The sequence below is a fragment of the Nannobrachium achirus genome (genome assembly GCF_963921795.1).
Source record: "Nannobrachium achirus genome assembly, chromosome: 18".
In the NCBI taxonomy this organism is placed as follows: Eukaryota; Metazoa; Chordata; class Actinopteri; order Myctophiformes; family Myctophidae; genus Nannobrachium; species Nannobrachium achirus.
This window is the reverse complement of record NC_137825.1, coordinates 12,172,010-12,178,028: the sequence shown is the minus strand read 5'-3', so window position 1 is coordinate 12,178,028 and position 6,019 is coordinate 12,172,010.

The window sequence follows — 6,019 nt, the reverse complement described above, 5'->3', positions numbered from 1 at the left end:
TTTTAGCCCAAGGAGTGTTTTTTGTTCAAAACTAATGCTTGGAATGGATACACAATCATGAAAACTCCCTAGTTTGACATGTCACATGCTACTTAAAGCAAAGGAAAGTTTGACATTTTTGCCTGCCTTAAGGATTATAATGGGGGGGTCACAAGAAACCCCTATAAAAAAATGCCCAATACCCACAGCAAGTGGATTCACGAAGGTATGTATATAGACAATATTTTAGGCCAATAGAAAAGACTATATACTCAATTTCCCACTTTAAATAAAAGAGGCCTGTCGGCCTAAATAGAGAAAATAGCAGATCTAAAAGCTCTCATGGTGCTGCGACACGTTGAGAGCTTCTAGATCTGCTCTTTAAGGGGGGCAACCCAGCACTCGTCATCTACTAGAGATGTGGTGTAACAACATGGATTTCTAAACACATTTGTTCAACACAAAATGCTGCATTCGAGTTCAGGGATGCTGAATGCTGCATTTTTTCCCTTTATTTCATCCTTCATCAAATTCTAATGCAGAATTTTAAAACTTCTTTTGTAGCCTTGAATTAGAAAAGGCTTTATCAAGTATTCCAGTACTACTCAAACCTCCCTAGAATAATAGTTATGGTGAAAACAACTAGGCCTTCCAATTAATTATTATTATTAATATTATTATTACCCCAATACATCTATAACATTTTTTGTAGTGACAATAACCTAAGTAAGTAAGTTGAGAGGTTTTAAGACGGTCAATAAACTGTTTCTTAACAGCTCTATATCAAATTATTCAACATAAACCTGTTTTTTACTCAAAACCAGAAACATTGTGACTGATAGGGACTAACTATCAAACACTATCAATCATCATACCCTTGACACCCGACTCCATTTAGTCAACCCCAAATTCATTCTAATCCTTACAAAGCTTGCTGGACAAGTCAAATGGCAAAACAGACAGAAAACATCCTCACCTCTCAGCCCAGCACTAGTGTGTCAGTGAGTGATCTGCTGCTCAGTGCCCATCCCCCACCTGTGCCTCAAGCTAATCAACTAAAGGACCTTCAGCTGTGGCAACCCCCCCCCCCCCCCCCCTCCTCCCCTCTCCCTCTCCCTTCGTTCACAACTCAACAAACAAATCTGTTTCTAACTCCACTCCAAGCCTTACCCAAATCAAACACGGATCAATGTTATTTCATACAATGTTTTCACTTGCAAATGAGTGATACAGGGCTGTATCATTGATATATTAATGTGAATAAACTACTTTCTGGGAGGGAGTTCCAGGGGGTCCACATGCAGCTTATTTGAAACCAAATTATGGGTTTGCAACCTTTGTACATTCTCAGAGTTAAATTAACATTGATTTATATAAATAGGGTGCTCAGAGACAGAAATGCCATTAAATGGGACTCCATAGACTAATGCATGTCAAACTGGGGGGTCCTTGAAAGTAAAGAATCACTGCTAGAGCTGTAAAAAGCTTATTTTATGGGGGTCCCTGGCAGATCTTTTCAAATGGGGCTAATTATTGTCAATTTGGGGGTCCTTGACATGAAAAAGTTTGGGATCACTGGATTAGACAATTTATTTCATACATAAAAAAATCTAGAAGAGTGAAACTAAAGCTTCAAAAACATTCTATTGGCTCAATGAACTCATTTTATGACAAAGATAAGCATTCTTACCTTACTTTATGAAGAAATGTGTCTGAAAGTCCAAATACATTGTCTGGAAGAAGAAAACATTAAACTGTCCCAGTCTGTCTGGCTTGTTTTTCCTTTCAGTTTTGATTCCAGCTCATCAACGAATTGACAAGCTAGAGCTAACACGTGATTGGTTCAAAGCTCTGTTTGAGGCGGGCCTGTGTGTGTGAGTGTGTGTAACTGTACTAGCATTGTCCGGTCTCCGGGGGGCAGGCACGAGCACAAACTCATACACTCGCCACACACTCTGGTGGCACCATTGGCCACTTTTGAAACCCTACCTAAAAATTTCACCAGAGCATTGTGGGAGTGTCTAGACTGGATTTCAATGAAAAAAACATGTGGGGTCCGATTTTCGGACCCCATGAGTCAAACGGGGCCCACATTATGACTGGGCTAACTCCTTTTGGGCCCCATGAGTTACGTTTTGGGAGAACACACACACACACACACACACACACACACACACACACACACACACACACACACACACACACACACACACACACACACACACACACACACACACACACACACACACACACACACACACACACACACACACACACACACACACACGCGTCCTTGAAATACAATTCAAGCATTTAGCAGACACTCTTAACTGGTTAACCCAGAGTAGCTAAGCAGATTAATGGGTGATTTCAAAAGAATCGTTCACTTTGTGATGCAAGCATGAAACTTGGTACATATACACTTCGAATCCCACTCTTTTCAAAAATAGCGGTAGCCAAGCAAAATTTCAAGATGGCGGCCCCCGAAATCCAAGATGTCTGTCCAAAAATGTTGTTTTTCCTTTATAACTCAAATTGCATTGATTTTAAGACCCATAAATGTATTGATGTTGAATATAAAGATGGGCATTGCGAATGTTTTGGTACCAAGTACATGTCTGTATCTATTACTGATCTTGAGATACAGCATATAGTCGGAGTAGATTAATAGCTAATTTCATAAGAATCGTTCACTTTGTGATGCAAGCATGACATTTGCCACAAATGCTCTCTAAGGGACCCTCTTATGGAAAAGGGCGCTGGCCACTCAAAATTCCAAGATGGCGACCGTTTTCTTCAAGATGGCCGCCACCTTAGCGGAGCAGATAGTGATATGATCTATCAGGACGTCATACAAGCATGAAAAGTGCCATGAACCGTATCCATACCTCACTCAGACACATGAAATGTGAAGATGTTCCCAAGATGTTCCCAAGATGTGTGTTTTACCAAATAGTTTTAATCGCATTTGCAACTGCACAGTGCTGTGCAGACAAAACCCAATTTGAAACATTTGCACCTTCCGCTGCAGCCTGATTTGCAGCCACATTTGGTGAGTTCTTGGCAACTCTCTGCAAGTGGTGAATTGGCTGTCCAGAAGATCAGCCATTCTTCACCAAACCTCTTCCATCCCCTGTCAGCTGAACTCTCTGATTCTGGCTGACGCTGGGTGGACTGACCCCATATGCAGCTTGCCTGATACGCAGCACGTTTAGTGTGTTGAAGCAGAGCTGCTCTTGTTGGAGGTTCGGGCAAACATGTCCAGTCTAGCTTCATTCACACTAACAGCTGTGCTTGATCGACCATACATAAGGACCACAAACCGCTCCAGTGTCTTCAGGTCAACTTCATTAAGTTCAATGGGATATTGGCTGAGTTTGGTGAAGATGGGAGAAACCTCTGAGCAAATATCCCATGTTTGCCAGGCAGACTTTTTGCCTTTATTGCGTATCGAAACCAGTAAAGGCATGAAAGAACAGTATGCCTTTTGTCTTTTCTGGTCCAATACAGCGGTACAGTTCATGTACACCAATCCACCTTAGACTCTGACCATGACCAAATGCAACCCACAGCTGCTGGAGACCAAGGACCTGAAGTGAGGGAAAGATTCTTAATCCTATGACGAGAATGTCAGTATCATTTGATCAGGATGGCTTTGCTACCCTCCTCTGTGGCATGCCTGGCATGTACAAAGATCTGTGTATCAGCTACTTCATGGAAACATTTGTTTAGACTAACCAGACTGGTTTCAGAGGTGCTCAAGACATCTGGTCCCTTGGTTACAACAACCATGTTTGGCACAGTCATTTGTGCAATCTTGTCAGCCAGAAAGTGGAAGAGGTCTGTCTTGTTATCATTATGTCTGAGAAGATTGTGCCAATTTGAAGGAACTTTATTTTTGTTTGTCACTTGGTGTCGACCTCCCTGGCCTCGTTTGGATCTTGTTTCCATTTTGAGGCTTGATGGACTGTACACATCAAAGACAATGTGTGTACTCTTATATTTCATGGCATAAGCATGTATTGTGGGTAGAACACCAAGCTCGGCATCAGCCAGAATCACAGAGTCCAGCTGACTGGGGATGGAAGAGGTTTGGTGAAGAATGGCTGATCTTCTGGGCAGCCAATTCACCAGTTGCAGAGAGTTGCCAAGAACTCAACAAATGTGGCTGCAAATCTGGGTGCAGCGGAAGGTGCAAATGTTTCAAATTGGGTTTTGTCTGCACAGCACTGTGCAGTTGCAAATGCGATTAAAACTATTTGGCAAAACACACATCTTGGGAACATCTTGGAAACATCTTCACATTTCATGTGTCTGAGTGAGGTATGGATACGGTTCATGGCACTTTTCATGCTTGTATGACGTCCTGATAGATCATATCACTATCTGCTCCGCTAAGGTGGCGGCCAATGCCGGCCATCTTGAAGAAAACGGTCGCCATCTTGGAATTTTGAGTGGCCAGCGCCCTTTTCCATAAGAGGGTCCCTTAGAGAGCATGTGTGGCAAATGTCATGCTTGCATCACAAAGTGAACGATTCTTATTAAATTAGCTATTAATCTACTCCAACTATATGCTGTATCTCAATATCCGTAATAGATACAGACATGTATTTGGTACCGAAACATCCGCAATGCCCATCTTTATATTCAACTTCAATACATTTATGGGTCTTAAAATCAATGCAGTTTGAGTTATAAAGGAAAAACAACATTTTTGGACGGACATCTTGGATTTCGGGGGCCGCCATCTTGAAATTTTGCTTGGCTACCGCTATTTTTGGAAAGAGTGGGATTCGAAGTGTATATGTACCAAGTTTCATGCTTGCATCACAAAGTGAACGATTCCCTCATTAATCTGCTTAGCTAGAGTGACAATAAGCAAGGACAGCTCAAGGTAATTCTTCACATCCAGAGCAATAGTAAGCTAGGACAGGGTTTCCCAAAGTGGGTACCGTGGCACCCTAGGGTGCTGTGATGCCATTCCAGGGGTGCCTCAGAATACGTTTATAACAGCCCCTGAACTGTAGTGCAGAATAAGGCCACGCAGCATACTGAAATCACGTAGAGTTGTTTTATTTGCCCCACGGGACCACGTGAAAACTGTAAATGTAATCACATAACAAACACACATATTCTTAAACATGAAATTATAAACATGAAATATTTTTAACATCGATGTCCTTGTCTTTTTAAATGTCCGTTTTTAGTGTTCTTTTTAATGTCCGTCAACCATGAAATGAATGAATGGAATGTCCAGATCACCATGAACTTCAAGGTCACATAAACATACAAATGAAATTAAACCAGGACAGACAAACAAGCAGGTGGGTAACATACCGTGTTCGCCTTCTGCCAGAACACATTCAGGAGTGTTAGTTCTTCTTTTATTATTTTAAATTATTATAGAGAGACCCCCTCGCGGGACAGACTCCCTTCCTCTTCTGCAAACAGAGCAGTTCTGACAAACCCAGAGGCCGACAGGTGAAATAAGTAAGCATTGATTGAGTAAGCAGTGATTAGAGCACCTGGCCTGCACCCCACAGACCAGTGCACCTACAGATGGCACTATTTCACAGACAGTTACCCATAAAATAAACAACAATGAATAACACATCAGAACCTTATTCAAAAGTTAAATAAAAATACCAAAACTCAACAGCCTTACAGCGACCGTTACAACGTTGATAACATTTGGAATTCATCAATATCACTACATCAATATCACTTCACTGTGCTTAGTAAAACAGACCTGATTTGCACTGTATGCCTACTTGAATTATGTTTCCATCTACGGCCAACTCTCGTCACCATCCAAAAATAATAATTGTCTCAGTTATCAAAATAAACGGACCAAAAACCAAAACAATGCTCATAAACAACAAAAGCACAAATCCCATAACCATGGGGGACCAGACCATGGAAGAGGTTGACACATTTACATCAGTAACTGGGAAGTGTTTTAGCTGTGGACGGTGGGACAGAGGAGGATGTGAAGGCAAGAATATGGAAAGCAAGAATCACATTCAACATATTAAATAAG